Source organism: Mytilus trossulus, chromosome 3 (assembly GCF_036588685.1).
Source record: "Mytilus trossulus isolate FHL-02 chromosome 3, PNRI_Mtr1.1.1.hap1, whole genome shotgun sequence".
NCBI lineage: Eukaryota > Metazoa > Mollusca > Bivalvia > Mytilida > Mytilidae > Mytilus > Mytilus trossulus.
This window is the reverse complement of record NC_086375.1, coordinates 26453628-26474968: the sequence shown is the minus strand read 5'-3', so window position 1 is coordinate 26474968 and position 21341 is coordinate 26453628. Positions and strand designations below refer to the sequence as shown.

Sequence of the window (21341 nt, the reverse complement as noted above, 5' to 3'; positions counted from 1 at the left end):
TCTCAAAATAGCTGGTAGATTGAACTGATATTACTTGGAATAAAAGCTAAATCACAAAAATGCTGAATCTCAGAAAAATTCAAAAAGGAAAGTCCCTAATCCTATTGCCAAATCAAAAGGTCAAACGAATGGATAACAACTGTCATATTCCTGACTTGATAACGACATTTTCTTATGTAGAAAATGGTTGATTAAACCTGGTTTTAAAGCTAATTTGATGAAGTATAAGATTTTGAAAGAAGTGGTTTACGCATATGTATCATATAATAATCATGAATAATTCTATATTAATTATATGACAGAAGTTGTATACAATACAATAATTTTGATTGTCTAAGATGTCTAAGGCATTCTAAACAGCGAATCAAATTTCCCACTCACAGATATGTGCTATCATTGACCATGTTGAAAATTATGCGCAGAAAAAGGAACAAAGGACTTGATTGGACTCGCAATTTTAGGTTATGGCGCAAGAATTGAATGCTGCTTTTTGTAACTTACTTTACAGATTTGACATACAAATAAAATGGAAAAAAAGAAACATCAGTTCTTAAATTTTTTATGTATGAAAGAACGATCACATATATTTGAAGGATACTTTGGTATGAGAAGTTCTTGAAAAGAACATTTTTAAAACAAGTAATTTGTTCAAATTATTATAGTTAAAATTCTCACTGATTATGTAGAATGGTAGGTAAAGGGTAATTTGCATCTTGTAATGAATGCATGCAAAGAGCAAGAAAAGAACAAGTACAAGTAGACCCTTAATTTGCATATACAATAAGAATACAATAGGATATGGAGGGTTAATTTTCATAGGATATGTTGGGAAGATATCTTGATACCTTAAATGTTTCTGCCAAGTTACTTCACCAATCTCTAGATTTTATCTGATATTTAACATATCTTTTGAATCACTTGGTGCATCTGAAATGTGAACCCAACATTGTAATGTGATATATAATTAATAGATAATTGATTGTAATAAAAAATATGATTGAGCATTCAAATATTATCAGACAATAACCGATTTGTAAACTAAGAAAATATTCAGAAACTGGAATTGGGCTATTTTTTTAAAGCCCCTATTGGATGTGTCCAACAATTTTGCATCCCTGACATTACAAATTAAGGATTGACCGTTTCTAATTGAGGTATTCCCGGAAATGTGCTATTTTTATTTAAAGATTTTAACCATGACGTGAACGATAGGAAGGAAGTACACACGATATATTGCATATTGATATTAATTGGACACATCTGTATCCTTTGGTCGTTTGTGAATATTTGCCCTATTGTCAATCATACATAACTCGAGCGTAGTATTGCGGAAATTTTGGTTTCTTTGGTTATGTAGACTTTTCAATTTGTCTCTCTTTGCATTTAAATATTTTGTTATTTTCTTTATCAAACTAATGAATACGATGGAATGTTGTCAGTGTAACGGTAATTGTTATATTTTTAGAGTAAGATTAAGACTATTTAATCTTGAATTAAGGAATTAGAGAAATAAACCTGCTTCATTTTATCGTAAATGTTCAAGACAGTTTATGCAATAAAATAAAATAAATTTATTCGAATGATAATAGTGATAACAGATTAAGTATTCTCATAAATAATATAACTTTTATCAATAAATATTTACTTTAAAATACGTGCTAGTTGTCATACAGTAAAAGAAAGAATAAAACATTTTCTAAGAAGAATCTTGACTTAGTGGGTGTTCGGATATCATTTATTTACTAAAGTTTTCTCCAACATAATCCATCTGGAGGAAATGATGATAGTTAGGCAATTGAAATATTTTTTAGTTTCTTAAACCACTAGACTCATTGGTTATCCTGCCTCTTGATCATACCAGTCCAGTCACTTAAATAGTAACTGGTGCTATGTATTACACAATGACATGGTCCTAAAGTTTTTAAAAATCGTCTGAGGAGACGTAGCTTTTTGTTATGGTCTGATTATGCCTAAAATGAACCTTGTTGTTACGTTGTTTAACTTTTCTTTACCCTTCAATAATGTCTTAACATGACTAATGGTCGAAAATATTATCGTATTGTCTTACTTCTCCTTATTTAAAATGTTTGAAAATTGAACAAAAGCTTTAAGATGGTTTTTTTGTTATTGCCTTACTCTAGGTGCATTATGCCATAAGTGTAAATGTATATTTAAAATACAGTAAATGTCGACAATCAAAATAAAAAAATAGAAATAAAGTAGATATAGTATTAATTTAGTAAGGTTGATAAAGTAAGATTTGAAGTTTTATTGCCAATTAAAATCCTAATGAGGTATCAGTTATTGTAATCTAAGTTGATGTGGGTATGATTGAGAGTGTGATGTATTGCTACTATTAACTTGTCAGAACTAAATATATGTCATTTTATAATATGCTTTCTACTGTGATGATGGCTTAATTGATTGCAATGTGATTTTACTGCTAGTTTCCTCCCATTTCGACAAATTACTGCGTCGATCGTTGAATGATATCTTGCAGGAGAAAGAAAACAGTTTACAAGTGTTAATTTTCAATGAGTGTTAAGTAAAGTTTTAATTTAATTTCGTTTATGAGACCACACATAAACTTGATCTCTGTAGTTTTATCAATATCATTTTCAACGGATTAATTATTTTGGTAATTGTATAGATGAAAGACAAAAGGGATCATACAATCCTTGCAATATAGAATTCCAAGGGATTATTTTGTTAAATAACAGCAAATATTAAATATATGATATTGAAAGGGTTAATTTTTCAAATACCTAATGGGCAATGAAATAAATATTTATAGGGTGTCCACCAGTTTCTAATGCTTTCCATTTGAATTTTTCAACAAATAATGTATAAAAAGAGTTAAATAAAAAAAAAAACGAACTCCAGGAAAATTCTTAACGGAAAGTCCCTAACGAATGGCAAAATCAAAAATTGAAACAGTTAACACATTATAGTAACGGAGAAAACCTGTTATCCATACTGACCCATACTGTTTATTTGGTTTCTTTGTTAGTCTTACGATTTAGCTGTACTAGCGGTTTTAGAACTTAAATACGAGAAAGTCGTCAGATCATAAAAACAATAGTTTAAGGACTTGAACCTGATATAACATGGCTGGTGCTATATGTATAATTAACAGGAAACGCACACCAATTTTTATTTGATGAAATTCGATTAGAGCATGTCTTTTCACTATGTGAAAACCTTTTATGGTTCTAACTGTTTCAAACGTTAGTTAAATATATTTGCGTTCATTGTCATGAAACTGGAGATTTAAGTTCTCTGAGTAAGTTGTTTTTGTTTCATTCTCGAAAACTTCAGTAAGAAAAGATTTATATTATAAAATTACAAACGTTTTTGCTTTACGTTTGATACAATGGAGTGGTTCTGAAGTAGATACAATTGGCTTGTTGATATAGATATACCATAGTAAAAGAAGAAGATAATTAAAGTAATACGATATTTATATACAAACCAAATGGTGTTTATAATAAAATTTAAATGTTTATAAAGCTGAAAATGACTTATAGTATATATCATTGTCATTTCAAACAGATAAAGTGTGAATGATCTTCAGCACTGTATAGTCTTATAAATACATCTTTCTTCAATGCAGGTGTTGTTAAGTCTCTGTTCCCATTTAAATTGTCTGGCATTTTGAATTTAATTTCTATCTAGCAGTCACTCCCTTTGAATCTGTAGTTTAATTTCTTCCATCATTCAACACCCGAAAAGGGAAAGAACCAGAAGAAATAAAAGTGAAAGTTTATATATAAATGCCAATTATTTATCGTTTAAACAATTTTGGTGCATTTTTTTCACATTTTGCAAATAAATCAATAGTGTTTCGTAAATTGGAAAAAAATACATATTTTCAGTTTAAGATTTTATCTTGGATTGTTGTAAAGTCATGCATACTTTGATTCATCAGAATACATATTTTTTCACTGCTTTGGGGATATCCAACACAAATTTATTAGGTATTCAAATGATGTGACAAAATTGTGTAATAAATATATTAATTGTAATTTAAAATCATGAATTATAAGGTTATGGATAATATTTTACAAAAGTAGTGCCAAAATTGACTACAGTACTACTGAAAAGACCAAAATGATAATGTAAAAAGATTTTTTTTCGGCAGAATTTTCACTCTCAAAAGAAAATATTTAAAGACCGTAAAAACATGTTTTAGGTAAAGCTGATTTCTTTCTTACAAATAATTTATTTATTAGAAATCGTATTTAGAAATTCAAATATTCAAATGGACATGTTCGTAAGTGTAAGGGTACTTTTAAGAATCCCGTTTTCTTATCTTTTGATGGACAGTGGTCCTTCCTGTTTCTGTTTTCTGGAAGATGGACGACCACTATGATAATACCTGATAAAAAAAATCCATGCAAACATCTGGAATCAGAAGTTCACGAATACATTTAAATCTGAGAACCAAGATATATTTTCGAAGAATTGCTATCATGATCTTCGATGTTCCCAAATTGAAGTCGTATAGTTTATGGATTGGAAAACACTATTTCTTCTATAAACCAATGTAATACTTATTAGAAAATTAAAAACTCTGCTAGTATGATTCTTTTTTATTGAAAGTAAATACAATGGCAGGAGTGCGGATTGTGCAATGATAATCATTGACGATACTCCTTAGGGCCTCTGGTTTCTATTGTAGTCTTACGTTTTTAATTGAATATCAATTGACATAATCCATGTGATCGTCTGGTTCCTATTTTGTGAACTTTTAGATTCAAACTAATTTTGAATATTGCTGATTTTGTTTATGTCTGGCTTATGTTAAACTGACATGGAACCTCGTTAAGGAGAAACATCATTAGTTCTTTGATTATGTATTACCAAATTAACTGTAATGATATTCCAAACACTATCTAATTTTGTTTTTCTATTTCTCCGTGTTTATACCATAATGATTCTCCACACTTCCTCTCGGTATAATTATACCGTGTCAGTATTGGTTAGAGTTGTAGAGCATAGAAATTTACGACGTTGTATCTAGTACTTTAATCTGCATAAAATAACTGTTCATTCGATTTTCATTTGCCTCTTTGCGTTCTGTATATGGATTTGAAGGAGTTGCTAGAGTACAAAAAGTTTAAGAAGTCCATGTTACTTATTTTATTAATGATTGAAATGGCAGGTAGCAGGGGTCTCGAGATATACATGACCAAATATGTCAGTTAAGGTTTGGTTTGGTCAAAACTATTGCCAATTGTCTGGCCGACTTCCCAACACATCGTTTCAATTTTTGTTTTCATTGATCTTTATATCTGTCAAGCAATTTATATTTTGATTGATACCAAATTTTGCTTGGTCTGATAATAACTCCCAACTTTCTCAAGAGGACTACACGCAAGCAGACCATGTGATGTCAGTGTATGATGAGTACAGTTTAACAAACACAATCGGTGCTTTACTGAACTAACCCCTATCAAAAATTGTTTAGAGACAAATGGGTGGAACAAAAAACATGCAATTGTAACTGTTTTATTTAAAATTTAAATGAAAAATTATTGAACAGATGAATTTATATCTCTTATTTAATTTTCAGGCTATTGATTGTATAAATGGAATGAAATGGGAAAATGGCATTTCATGAAAGAAAAAGAAGGAACAAGAAATAAAGACTATTTTGAAGATTACCAAATATTCTTTGTTCAGGATGCCATTTCATCAACTTTAGTGTTTTACAATTGTGTACAGATTGCGATTTTAATGGATTTTACTTGTAACTTTTGATCATTGCTGCATTTTAAATGCCTTCATGCATAATGTTATATTTCAGATCACTGTTGTAAATTTGTAAGGAATTATGCGTATGTTAGATAATAAAATAACATATCCCTTCACTCGCTCACTTCACACAGTCAAGTCCATGAAGGTTTTTAGATGTATTTGAATATTGTGAGTAAATAAAATGTCATATTCATGTGTATCATCTGTTGTTACCTTTAATACATTACAACCATTCAAGGAATTAAAGCTTAATCATATCATATGTACGTGGCAACTGTTCTTATCTTTGATACATTTTCCCAAAATATTTTGAAACATTGTTTAATTTTTACGATTTTAATACAGAAAGCAAAATGGTAATTACATTTTTTATTTTCTTGCAATGTGCATTAATTTTCAATTATTTCAAGAATCGGAAATATTTGTCAATATCTGTCATCTGAATTTGCTTACTAGTAATTACACAACCTTAGTTACTTCGACGTCGTATATAAAAAGAAAAGGCTGATACTTTTAAGAGCAATAAAATATCACAATACATAACAGATCATAACAAATAACAGTATTATATCACATATAAACAAATTCAGTTTGTCATTATTTTGAAATTCAAATGATTGAAACGCTTATTTATCCTTGCTCCTGTTTAAAATAAGAGTCCAAAATTTCCTGAGAAAAAATCTCAAATGACACAAAGCTACAAAAAATTTACATTTAGGTAACAAATGTATGAACACTAGCAATTTACATGGACTTTCTGATAATATAATATATGTGGATATTGTGTTAAACTAGTATCTAACACATGATTTGTTTGCCCCGATAACATTTAATTTAGCAAACTGTACACTTCAAAAGACCACTTTTGAGTTCATTCGTCACCGGAAAAAACTTGCAATATTGTGCATCTTTATGCCGTCCTTTACCAGATAGAGGGGTCGCCTGTATCCCTGCACTATCAACGTCCATCAAGCGTCTAAGTGATCGTCATTGTGCAGGATAAACTAGAAATATTTTTTTTTTTTAAGTACTTAATAACAATTCCCTAATGACAGCAGTGCTGATTGTCATTTATGAGAATTTAGTTTGCTGAATAAATCGTGCAATATAATATTATAATTTTCCAACCACTCGCTCAACGTTGGAATGGAAGTGACGATGACCCTTAACCATAATTTTTGACGGAAATGCATCGAACTCGAAAGTTGTCTATAAGTGCTTGGTTTAGACCGAATAGTTTTGTGAAGTTTTAGTTTTTGTATAGGACAGAAACTTAAGATTTCAATATCCTTTCAAACTTTTTATGCCCTTTTGTCGTAAATAATATTATGCACATTCTTTTCTAAACAGTGTCCTGCTGCTAGTTGAATTAAGGATTTACCCTTATCGGTATGTACGTCTGTCCATACTTACGTCCCGAAATTAATCTCCACTCTCTTGTTTGCCACAACGAAATGTTTTGAAAATTATAAACAATACTTAGTACAAATGTACCACTAAACAAATCCGTTACCAAGTTTGGTGTCGTAAGGTACCCCTCTAGAAATGGACAATTGATGAATTGCTGAGGTAGATAGATACAAGTGATTATTGAAGCAAACATTATTAAAATAGTATATTTCAAATCTGTATACAAGTGTTGACCTTATTTGCACTAAACGGTCAGTGTGATATGTTCATATGAATCTTTGAATCATTAAGAAATTACTTGAACAACATATGTGCCAAAATATTGGTTTTGGTTCAATTCATATTAGTGCACCTTAGGAGCAAATTGTTCATAAATGTTCTTAAAGCTACTGTGTGATCTATGTTTCAAGGTTTTAGAACAGAAACCCTGGTCTTTATCAGGCGTCGGTAGCGTACGATATAAACAACACAAACGGTATAGAACAGTTACCAATACACAATGAAACCGCCCAAAATCAAAACAACCCACCTGTACTGAAACGAGTACATGTGATAGTGTGTGATGCCCAACCGGGTTGAAAAGTAGACAAACACTGGTATCCATAAACAATGATAAGATCACTGAATGTATGTAAGATTTGTAAATGACGCAATGCTATTCAAGATTTTTTAAGAAGAGAAAGGTAGGTAAAAGTTACTCCATACTTAATTATATGTTATGCGAGATTCATTTGTTACCAAAATGATGTGGACAATACATTCCACGCAAAGGTTTGTCAAAATAAAAAGGAAAATTTTACTACCTCTACACTTAAATATAGAACCTGAAAATATATCTGAAGACAATTTAAAATTGGATTTTTTTTGTTTATGTGTATTCAATGTCATCATGAGAATCATGAGCAAATCAACACATCCGATTGAATCCGAATTACAAACTGTGGTTGAAAAAAAATAGGGATGCCGTTGTAATCATAAATTGATGCCTGCATATAAACGAATATCTTTGACTGTTATATTCCATCATAAGACTTGTATCAATTGAAACAGTAAGAACCCTAAACTACGATCGGCTACAAGTACACCTGGTTGTGAAGTTTTCCAAAGTTAATTATTCGATGGACCGTGTTTACCAACTTGCGTAATTGCGTAACTGAAAAAAAAACTTAGCGACTGGAACCATTTTTTTTTAAATTGAATGCTTCTTTTTGTCTATTTATTGGGTTGTAAAAGCGCTTCTTAAATGTGCGCACGGTCAACGCTCTTAAAACCCTATACAAAACTTGTAATTACATTTTTATTTACCTGAACACTGTGTTGTGAAAGCTCGTGTAATCATAAATAATACATTTCAATTAAGAATTAAATGCTTCTTTTTGTAAATTTATTGGGGTGTAAAAGCGTTAACCGAAGTACATTTTGTATGAAGCGCGGAAGCGGAAGCGCTTCATTCTAAAAATGTACGCACGGTCAACGCTTTTACAACCCTATAAAGTTACAAAAAGAAGCATTCAATACTTATAATTCCATTTTTTTTTAGCTAGGATCATTAAAACACGATGTCTATCAAGTTTTTGTTTAATTCACCTGTGCACTTTATTGTGGGACCTAGTATCATCATGAATGATTAAGTTTTATTGAGTGATGCAATTGCTTACGGAATAACATGTGATGTGAAGTTAGCCACGGAATAACGTATTATAATGAAACGTGCATCTAATGTAATTATTTTGAAATGTAGGTTAATTTCAGAATGACGCGAGGTTTATGTTAATAAGTTAGCTAATCAAAATAGCGTATTGTAATGAATATTATATGTAATATAATTTTAATATTGCATAACGAAAACGCAAACCTTATTTTTACCATGGACAATTATTATAAATAGGCATGTAGAAAAAAATAAATGGTTTTAAACTCGTATTCCCGATCGAGAGTCAAACACAACTGTGGTGCACATTGAAATCTTAAGAAGTTTTTGTGACGGGTACTACTTGCGAAACAAAATTGTCTGACTCCTTCAATTCACTTAGTTTCATGTCAATTTCATATATATATATATATAGGGTGTGTGCTTCTCCCGATATCGTACCTTCTAGTTGTTGCTGATGTTGTTTTTTTTTTTTTTTAAATCAAATGTTGTTAAAAATTAATATTCTTACCTACACTTGTTATCGGATTTAACGTCCCATATTCCGACCAAACATGACAGCGTACTTTTTCGCCTCACAGCCAAACGAACGTATTAAGGGAGATGTCCACGGATGAACATATGTCTCTGCCCCACTCAGCCCTTCCATGGTATGCCGATTTATGTTCTGCTTACATGCTTTGTGAGTATTAACCCTAATTTTCATGTCAAGAAGTAATATTAAATTTATAGGAGGTGTGTGTTATCATGTTTTGTTTACATTTCCCGACGGACGTTTTATGGCATACCGATCTTTCTCCATCACGACAGCCGCCAGACAAATGACGATTGTAAGCGTTTCGCAAACCAAACCAATGAACCCAGGGAATATAATCGATGTTTTAGGAATAGTGGAATGAGTGTCTATATACTTTTCGACGAATTTTACCATTGTTCATCCAAAAGTTTTTTTTGATATGCTTCTTTTGAAAATAAGCAATGTTTCACACGTCCAGTTCTAAATTCGAGTATGCCTTGACCGATTAACTTTAAACTTTGCCAGATTATTGGGAATGAGCTCTGAAGGCCTGCACGTATTCATCACATATGGCTTCATTGTTATGGGACGTCTATCTTAATTCAAAATAATTCAGTAAGAAAAGAGAAAAAAGGAACATTACACTTGAAAAGATAGGTAGGCTTCATCATTTAATCTGATGTATGTCCATACTGAATGAATATACTGAAAATATACTAAAATTGTATAAGCCCAGAAACTTTAATGAGTTTTACCAGTATTTAACTAGAAGTGTTTGGTAACAAATAGTACACAAAGATTCTTGCCTGTAGTTTTTAATTCACAGATTTAGCTATCTGTACTTACAAAATTCACGGATTTAGCTATCTGTACTTACAAAATTCACGGATTTAGCTATCTGTACTTACAAAATTCACGGATTTAGCTATCTGTACTTACAAACTTCACGGATTTAGCTATCTGTAATTACAAAATTCACGGATTTAGCTATCTGTACTTTCACGGACGGATTCAGCTATCTGTACTTACAAAAATCACAGATTTAGCTATCTGTTCTTACAAAATTCACGGATTTAGCTATCTGTACTTACAAAATTCACGGATTTAGCTATCTGTACTTACAAAATTCACGGATTTAGCTATCTGTACAATATTTTCTTTTGAAATTCAAACGAGTGCTTTGGGAAAGAAAATAACAACTTCTCCTCCCATATTGTGTATAAGGTAAGTAAGTTAATCATAATATATTGAACGCATAGGTCCCATATGCATTAACATATATACATATTTAAGACTTCCATTTATGTACGATTTAGTTTTGCGAATTGCATTCTAATAAACGAAATACTAGTAAATTATACAACAATCCTTAGTTTGTATCCTTACGTCGTAGTTATCATACTGTAAGAAAACGGTTGATCAGTTAAAAGTGGTTGAATGAATCGCTATATTTACCAGTACATCTCATGTAACGATGTTCGACCTATTTACAAAGTAGGCTTTTATATATGAACGCAAATTTTATTCAAATACAAATCATTTTTTTGTTGTTTAGTTACCCTAGAGTGTGTTGAAATAACCATTGTCAGACATGAATGAAAAGAGAAAAATAAAAACAAGCCAGGACTATGTCTCCTGCATTTAAACGGCACGCAAAACGTAATTTGCAAAAGTATTATACCGAAATGTAGCCTATCCATTTGTAGCAGTGATGGTCGTTTGGATCTGCGTGGTACCATTGTCATGAAGTCATGCAATTTCATTTCTTCCTATCGCTTATACAAAGTGAATATTTAGTATGGCGAATTCTAGTTAATTATTGTAATACCTCCATTGATTATCCCCTATTAATCTGTTAAATTTACACTTTCCAAAAAAATATGCAGAATTTATATTTGTTTTTAATTAAGAGATACTTGGCATGAATACAGTTTTGTCCTGTCCAGTAATATAGATAATACTTCACATGACATTCATTGCATATAAGAAAATAATCATCACTGTAAGTTAAGTAATCAAATGTCCACACCTTTTCCCACTGTATACGAGCTTTAGTAAAAATGTAACCCAGGTTTCCAAAATATTCTATAGAAACACCAAATTAAACATAATGGTGCTGAGAAACACCCAAGATATGTGTTAATGACTCATAATCTGAATATTTTATGAAATTAATCCTAAATTTAATTGCAGTAAAAACTGTCAACTTGTATGGAATATTTTTTTTTGTATGCAACCAGATGAAACGTACTATGGTTTGGTGGTAGAACATTTAAAATAGCTGTACGTTTGGGATAGTGACCATGATGAAGGATTTTTTTTAACCCAGTGCCGTCAAACTCAACTGTAAACCTCGATTGTGCTTATGCCGGTGTCACACATTGGCGTATAGACCGGCGTGGACCAAACGTACAGAGAAAACTGACAAAGTCTGTGTAAGTTAGTTGCACGCCAGAGGAACGTTAAACAATCGTTAAACGCGCGCTGCATAAGTTTGAAGAACATCGAAAAACAAAGATATACGCTTGGTGAATGCTACAACTTCGCTCAAGCATGTGTCTAACGTGTACTTGAACGCTACACACGCATTATACATACGCTACAAGTGAGTTTAAAGCGCTTCAGATAAGTTTGATACACGTTTAAGGCATGCTCAGCCTGTATACGTTTCAAGATCGTTCCACTTTGACTAAAACGTATGGGGTGTGTTTGTAACAAACACCCCATAATAGAACGTCCAAGACACGACCGGGACGCGTCCCAAATATGTTCAAGAAACTTTTTTTCCTTCGTAGCGTCCATTCCAACAACGTTATACAAACGCCAGGCATATGCCAACATGCGTATCTTGAACACCCGATAAAAGCTTCTCGTACGACAAATACACGCTTAAAGCTCGTTGTGCCCGTAATTAAATGACAAAATCAAAAGCCCAAGCTCATCAAGCAAATGGATAACAACTGTCGCATTTCAGACTTTGGCAAAAATAAAGCTACGGTCTTTAAAATCGGACAACTACTGGTTGTGTTGTATTTGTCTCGATAATTGTATTTAAAAGAGAGGTTCAATCGGACTACCACTGTAGTATCGTATTTTACAATTGATACCCGATATAACATAATCGAGTCTCTTGCAATGTTTGCAGATTTTCCAGACAGTAAAACCTACCAAATTACTTAGTAGATATAACCTTTACCAGCACCGTTAACATTATTATAGTCTTTCATGTTACACGTCAAAGTTATTGCAACTAAACCAGGTTTAATTACATAATAGTTCTTGAATAACTGGTTATTATCGTGATATATGGACTGCCCACAGGACAGTGGTATTGACTCGGATAGTGATAATGATTGAGCCAAAGGTCGCTGGTTAGGAATATTTTTTACTAACTAGTGTGAATAATAATATCAAGATTTTCTTTCGCCAATTTCTCCGTAGTAGCATACCATCGATCCCATCTCGTTTACATGTGTACATATTCACATTTTAGGAACTTCATTAATAAAAGTATATACTACACAAAATTCATTTTCAATTTAGTAAATGTCGAAGAACGATTTAAATCGACACTTTTAATTAAATGTCGTCATCACACTGTAGTTTTATGTAGTTAATATGGTATTCTCTGTTTCATGCCAGGAAAGACATGTTTTCGTGAGATACTTGAATTGTCGTCCAGTCCGAATTAACCGATTGGGTCGTATGACCTATCGTAAAATTTAACGTCTGGATTGGCAAGGTGGATTTATCGTGCATAGGAAAAATGCTAACCAGGTCCATGTCGACACGTCCTGTCCTCTTCATCGTTTGGATTTCATGCGATTCCCTTGTTGTTATTTTTTTTTTTTTTTTGGGGGGGGGATGTTTTGAATTGTGTATTCAAAATGGATTCATGAGTTTTGAACATCGGTAAACACTGTTGCCTCATATAATTGGTTGGGTTGAATTAACCTCTTCAAAATGGGCACAAAATAAAAAGTGATTATATACCTATTCATAGAAATAAACAATACAAAACAAACATTCGTTAATTTGTAAATTCATTCATCCATTGCTAAACTTCAACGTATCAGGTATGTTGATAAGTAATGCATGGACGTTTGATATTCATTGTCAAGGGAACTCCTTCCCTCAGACTACCAGTATCAAGTGCTCTCCACGCGGTTTCACATACATTTTTACAACGATATTCTTGCGTGGTGGTATTTAATTTAAGTTGTGTGATGTTCAACTACAAACATATTGGCGTTTTCTCAAGTTGCAGCATATGTTGGTTTTAATTCACTCAACTACATAACACAATATATCTTTGGGGTACACTGGAGGCTGAATGTTTGGAATTTGAAATGTGATACTAGGAACGTTAAAGACAAAGAGTGCATGATGAACGATCAGAATTGAGGTCAAATATGTTAACAACTACATTTTGAACATAAACAGCAGAATGCTCCTAAAACTAAGGAATACTGACAATGGTGTTGTGCTTTGCTTTGCTGTTCCGTTGACTTGATGGGGTACGTCTTGTAAAGTAACGAGTTGCCACCAATCTTAAATCTAAAATTTGTGCAACAGGGACATCGTATACGCATGCAGCTTTCAATATTATAAATGATGTGCCATCCGAGGTACCAATTAAGAACGCATGTTTGATTTTAGTTAAAGTTCATACTAAAACGTCTTAACTTTAATTTAATTAACAAATCATCGATCTAGGCTTGACCAAATTCAGGAACATTTTCACTCACAGACAGACCATCTCTTTCGGTGGAACGTTGATTTTAATATGAATGCAAATAGGTGATTGCTGAATAAGAAAAATACGTTGTTTTAATAAAAACATCTCGATTTCCTATTTCTCGTGATTCCTAATCATCATTTACTGTAAAAACTCTTGAATTTTATGTCAAATTTTCCAGAGTGAAAACTGGGAAATTCTTGTAAAAAACATTCAAAACGTTTGCTGCTCAATCTCCAAACTTCTCTTTTCAGTGAGGCTAGTCCAATTGTCTTAGATTCAAAATTAGCTGTATTTAATTCTTTTTTTAATACCATCATTGAAATGGTTGAGTGTTTAAAATCCAGGGAAAAAACTAGAATTTTTCGTTGTAAAGAGGTGTAAGAACTGTGTTTCACACAGCAAACTGACATATTTTCATTTCTGAACAGTGAAACGTTTGATATATACTGAAACAACTCGGATTATACCACCATAGCTTATGTGCTGAGTGTTTGTACTGTATTTCTGTCACGAAGTGTAGTCATTTTAGCGATATTTTTTTAACATTGCCACATTTTATAAGCGGTTTGGCTAGCCATAAAACCAGGTTTGATCCACCATTTTTAATGAAAATATCCTGTACCAATGATTGTGGAAGTTGTTATCAAATAGCCCGTTTCTAGTTTCTTCATATGTTATCGTTTGTTTTGGCTGAACTTCAGTGTCTCTGTTGTTTCGATTTGGTTCTCTTATAGTTGATGTATATCCCACGGGTTTAGTTTGTAACCCAGATTTGTTTTCTCTCGTTCGATTGATGACTTTTGAACAGCGGTTTATTACTGTTGCCTTCGTTTATGATTGGTTACTTGAAAAACAGGAAAAATGAATTATGCTTCGTTATTACAGCCATATTGAATAGTGGCAGTTTTTTCGATGGAGGGAGAAATAGTAAGATAGGTGCGAGACGACCATTTCATGTTTACAATCAATTGTTATTTTTCAGAGATGTTTTCCCGTATTTTCCAAAACATTTGCTCCTTCATTGTGAAAATCTGACACATATTCAATATTGTTGCAATCACCAAGAAAGGGCCAATTGACTCTTTATCGAAGTTGTAGCCCTTCAAAACGATTTATTGATACATTGTGTTTGAATCGAGTGCCACCGGTGAGTCTTATGAAGACGGAAATAGCGTCTAAGTTACCAAATTATAAACCTGGTATCTTTAATGGGATTTTTTTAGACTTATTGAGCCTTCACGATATTTTTCTGAATTTTTTATACGACCTCTAAAATCTATTGGGATCGTATAACGGTATGATGTCGTCGTCCGAAGACCGATTTGGTTTCCACACAATAACTTTAGTTTCAGTGAATTGATCTCTATCAAATTTTTGGAGAAGATTCAATACCACAAAGGAAATATTGGGATTGCTTTTGGGTATGATGGTCCCAACCATTTAGGAATTAGGGGCCAAAAAGGGGTCCAAAAGAAGGACTTTTTTAGTTTCAGAATAGTTACTTGTGTATAAGTATTTTTAATGCTCTGAAATTGTACTTTAATGTGTAATACCGATAAAGGAAGGTTTGGTTCTATTTTGGGGGTTTGGTGCCAACAACTTTGGAATTCAGGACAAAAAAAGGATCACAAAGAAGCATTTTTGTAGTTTCCGGACAATGACTTGTTTGTAAGTGTATGGATCTCTCTGACATTATACCACAAGATTCCATATCACAAAGGGAAGCCTGGGGTTGGGATTGTGGTATATGGCCCAAGCATGCAGGAATTGGGGGCTATAAAGGGCTAAAATCAAGCATTTTTCTAGTTTCCAGACAAAAACTTGTGTTTAAGTGTATGGATCTCTACAGTACTACAAGGTTGGGATTGAGTTTAGGGGTAATTGCTATAAGGGAGATTCAAAAAGTTGGGGTTGTTTTTTTTTTTTGGGGGGGGGGGGTCCTATGTTTTTATGGAGTTCATATATTTTTTCTTCAAAATTTTCAAATCTCAAATTTTTGAAAAGTTTCAAGAAAATATCTAATTGCTCAGTATTGCGCATTAGATTTGTAAGACGTTGACCACATTTATTTTGTGTCAGAAACCTTTACTATGTCAAAGATCTTATCACAATCCAATTTCAGACAGTATCTTAAAAGCTTTACAATTGTGCCCAACCTTGCCCCAACTGTTCAGGGTTCGACCTCTGAGTCGTATCAATCTGCGCTCAGTGAAGCATTTTAATTCATTTCATTGAATAGATTAAAAAATTGAAATCATCTTAATGGTATGATATATTGAGATTACTGTTAAGTTTAGTTTTGAGGGAATGTGTGGTTATTATATCAGACGCTATGACGTATTTATTTTGATTCGCCGTCCGTCAGTCATCTTGGATTCATATAATTTTTATCGGATTGTAATTTTACTTGAATACATGGTGTTATAATGGTGACATATAAAGAGAGGATAATATCTACTGACTTTGAAGTCACTACGCCTAAGGTCAAGGTCACGGTTGATAGAAAGACCTACCAAATGAAAGGATCTAGAAACTTGCATAGGATTTGAAACAAACTTAAGTGTATGGTCCATGGTCACATACATTAAATGATAGAAAGATAGTTTTCATTTTGAAAAAAACTGTTTCCAGAGTCAAGGTGATGTAATAAGTGCAGAAAAGGGATTGGCGTAAATACTATTTCACTTCGAATTTCGTACATCTTTTAGATACAATTGTTGCACATAGGACTCAGAAACAAGCACAACACGTGCTGAAATAGCAATCGGTCTCTAGAAAGTGATATCTAGAAATGATTTCGACAACTCTCTACGTATCATGTCAAGACAATGGTGTCTAAAGTAGAAAAATATTACTACAGAAAAAGGATTTTTCAGATTATACCTCAAGGGCCTTGCATTTATTTGAAATTTAACTAAAAAAATATGTCAATGGATACATGTGTATAATGATTGGAACATTCTTATTTATGTTGGGACCATTTTGCTCAAGGTCCAGGGAATGATTTTCCGGATTATAACTCGAGAAAATTGCATGGGTTCGGATTACAACAAAACGTTAATGTGTGGTAACATTGACTGAATAGAAGTCATATTTTGAGATACTGTTTCCAAAGTGTTTTAGAAATAGAATGAAATTAGTGCAGAAAAGGTACTTCCGGATAATAATTTGATAACCTAATTCATATGGTATTGCAACGAAACTTGCATACATGGTCACATACAGTAAGAGCAGAATCTTACTTGATTTAAACCATTGCTTCAAAGGTAATTAAAAGCTCAAAAAATACAGACAAGGGGTTTCAAAATAATAAAAGGAACCTTAAATGAAATTGGAACCAAACTTGCATATTTGGTGACTTATAATTCTTCCGTTTCGATTGATAATAATCATGATATTACATGAATATACTGAATCCTAGACTTTGTGAAGAAGAATCTAAAATGTAATCTCATGTTTCTATCTAATTTAACCTGCAAATTCTAAAGCTTAACGCACATTTGTGAAATGTCAATTGCGTGCATTTGCACAGAACATTGGGGATAGGGGTCCTGTCATAGAACGCGTTTAGTCTAGCTTGATTACAATCTAATTAAAATATTGATCTCTGATTACGTTATACTACATATAAATATTGATCTCTGATTACGTTATACTACATATAAATATTGATCTCTGATTACGTTATACTACAAATCAGAGATCAATATTTTAATTAGATTGGCTTGATTAATAAATAATAACAAAAACTTGATCTAACCACACTGATGCTTCATTATCGGAATTGGAGCAATAAATTTTTTGTTAACAGCTGCTTAATCTGCCGAATAATAGCGAAACCAAAATAATATGGCTTCGGACTTTTTGGTTTACTGCAGTTCGCACCTAAAAAATATCGGTACCAACATAGAATTACATATCCAAGTTCACTTTGTGAATGGCAGGACCCACGTCTTTCTGTTCTGTGTAAGTATGTGCCATTGACTGCTATTGACGCCAGATGTACTCTTAGTAACCAGATGTTTCTCCTTAATGAATGACATTACTAGTGGATGGATATAAAAAATAAATATTACAAAATAACAAATAACTTCTTATTGCAAGCATCCATACCCCCATCTTCTCTAGCCAAGGGTTACGATCCACTTCTGTCCTCTCCATCCTTGGCAGATTCAACCAACATTTGTGATAACAATGTTGCGCCATCTATCGGTAGATTAAAGTCACGCTCATTCCGAATACATTATTCTTGACCAATGGTAGCGCTTGAACTCTTCGATTTGGAAGTAAAACACGGTAGCGTCTAGACACACTTGGTAATGCAGGAAACGAAAATAAACGTTGACATTCATACATTTGTGCAAAAAAAACATACGCAGAAACTTCTTTTAATTGATTGAAATCATTCAAATTGTCACTAAATATAGTCGTATGTTTTGGGAAGTAAAGACTTGTTACACAATAAGTACTTGGCAATTGTTTACATATACTTTCTACATTTACATGTGACCATGTTATAAGCGCTTTTTGATTTGATGCAGTGAGTTTCGACTGCAACCAATGAAAGTCATTACCTTGTGTCTCCGAAATTCCATCTCAATCCGCCAAGTCTGAAGATCCCACATCCCTTCCCTTACATATCAGATACGCCGACACGCGATATCTTATAAAAATGTTAACTGATTTTCAATGCCGAACTCTATTTGGATCCTCGTTATTATACATCTTAATTACAATGATAGTATAGTCTGTGTTTGTTGTTGGTGGTTGTTTCATCTAATACCATCAAGAAAAAACAAATTATCATGATTCTAAATCTGATAATCAGTCTTTCAGTCGTGATACATGTATATATATTGGCCCCCAAAAATTAGTTCACATTTTAAGTCGCGACAAAAGCCCATAAATCAATCAATCAATCAAAGTATTTCAGATTATGATTAGTTGATGCATATATTAACATGTTTGCGTTTTTTTTTGTTACATCTTTTACATGCATCGTGACAAATCGTGGTTTTATGTCTTGTGAAGAGTTAGCAGTATATATCACTCGTGGTATTTACACATCATTTCGTCCTGATAGAGGGAACATACTTTAGAGCAATGATATTATATAAGCTATGCATGATGCTTCATATGTTGCCATTTAACCGCACATCCAGCACCTTGGAAACAAACGACAGCCTGTGGAAAGCAGACATTGGACCGTGATCCGCGGGTAGCTAATTACAGTAAAAGTGTATAAAATACCATGGAAATCATCATAAAAGTATGACCGTCCATCGGAAATTCTTGATTGGGTTGAGCTACACAGGGCTATATGTTGCTGCTAACGTCTAAAAGTAAAACTAACTATGAGTGTTTTCCAAACGTTGTGTGCCGTTTGTTTTACTCACCCTATTTGAACAGTCTAAATGAATTCACATGTTGTTGGGGATCACACTTAGAGCGCGGGAAAAGACTTATGTTTAAGACACAAAGAAGGTCATCGCTCTTCTATGTATATATAATTAGGTCTTTCCACTTTTCGTGTATCATCATTAGGTGTTTCAGTTAATGGTTACAGTTAATGATATGATGTGTTTGCCAAATTACTGTTTACAATAAGGTGCAACTTCAACCTATTTAAGTCGAAGTGTTTTGGTTAACCCTTTTAGGAGTTTTCTCCCCTTTTGTATTTGAAATCATTATTTCTGCACAACCATACAAGTGATTGACCTGGGGCCTTCCTATTTGAATTCACTGACCTATGACCTTGAATTTGAGGTCAAGGTTGAAGGTCAAGGTCTTATTCTAAATTTTGGAATTTGCTTGTAATCTATATTAAAAAGAAACTATAACAGTTAATGATACGATGTGTTTGCCAAATAACTGTTTACAACAAGGGGAAACTTCAACCCATTTAAGTCGAAGTGTTTTGGTCAACCCTTTCAGGAGTTTTCTCCCCTTTTGTATTTGAAATCGATATTTCTCTTCAACCATACGAGTGATTGACCTGGGGTCTTTTAATTTGAGATCACTGACCTATGACCTTGAAATTGAGGTCAAGGTCAAAGGTCAACTTGACGTTCTAGATTTTGACCTTTGCTTTAAATTCTTTCTTGTTCATAATAAAATAATTAAGTCTTTTGCATTTACCAATTATTTTTTTTAATCAGTTTGAGGTACTTAATTACATCAACAAGGAGTGAACTTTTCTAACATCTTGTTTAAAATTTCATTCTTAATATCGAGGTGGAAAGACCTTCAATTGTTTTCTGAAGAATTGTTTTTTAATTTTATACTGCACTCGTTCTATTTGAGCAGTCAAAATGCGTTGACTCACTGTATATTTCTATGTCATACACAGTCACTGACCATATATCACTTTTACTCATGAATATTTAAATAGAAATTGCCGAAATTGTAATTAATTATTCATACGACCTATTCAACCTGTTCTTGTTTCCAATGTATACAACGACTAAAACTTATTTCTTTTACAATTTGTAGAAGAAAAAAATATTTCACTAAAATCATTATGTTTTATGCTTATTGTTGATATTTTAGTTAATCTCAAACAATTTCTTGACCATTGAATAAATAAATTTGGTGTATTTACTGTCTTCTGAGTTAAAATTATTAGTTTTATTTTCAATGTTGTCAATTTTTATGGCGACACGTCCACTCTGACGTTGTGTATACATACGCCAACATGTGTGTACGTTGTTATTAGTTATTGTTAATATAAATAATATAAAAAGTTCCTTGAGCATTATTTTTTTATGAAGATTCATTTATAATAAATGGCAATAATTTATTTTGATTTAATTGAACCATAAAACTATTTTTTTACTCTTCACATTTTACATAATCCACTTCGCGGATTATGCAATGAATAAGAATAAGAATAAGAATTTTATTAGTCTAAAATCTAAACAATAGGATTGTTACTAAAAAATACACAACAAAAACAAACAAACAGACAGGCATATTAATTACAAAACGATAGACATCTACAAACATGTAGCATTCAAAGAAAAACAAAAACATAGATTATTAGTATTAATTATAATACTATTTTTGACAGCATGCCTCCTCTTTAAAATTATCAATCAAAATATTATGCTTATGTTACAAAAAATATGTTATTATATATATAACATTATAAGTTGAGCCACAACTACACAGTTCATATATTGACATTATAATTGTTTCTCTCATTATACACTTCACTTATGTAGTTAACAGTGATAAGTAAAATATCACATTCTTCGCAGGAA

The 21341-nt window shown here is 32.4% G+C and overlaps 1 protein-coding gene across 3 annotated transcripts in view; it reads left to right on the top strand.

Moving 5' to 3' along the window:
• LOC134711058 (YLP motif-containing protein 1-like) overlaps window positions 1–5957 on the top strand; it is a 34860-nt gene extending 28903 nt beyond the window's left edge. For all 3 annotated transcript variants that reach the window (XM_063571488.1, XM_063571487.1, XM_063571486.1), the window contains exon 21: window positions 5575–5957. The gene's annotated coding sequence lies outside the window, so the exon portion shown is untranslated. The remainder of the gene's footprint in view (window positions 1–5574) is intronic.
• Window positions 5958–21341: the final 15384 nt, after the last annotated feature.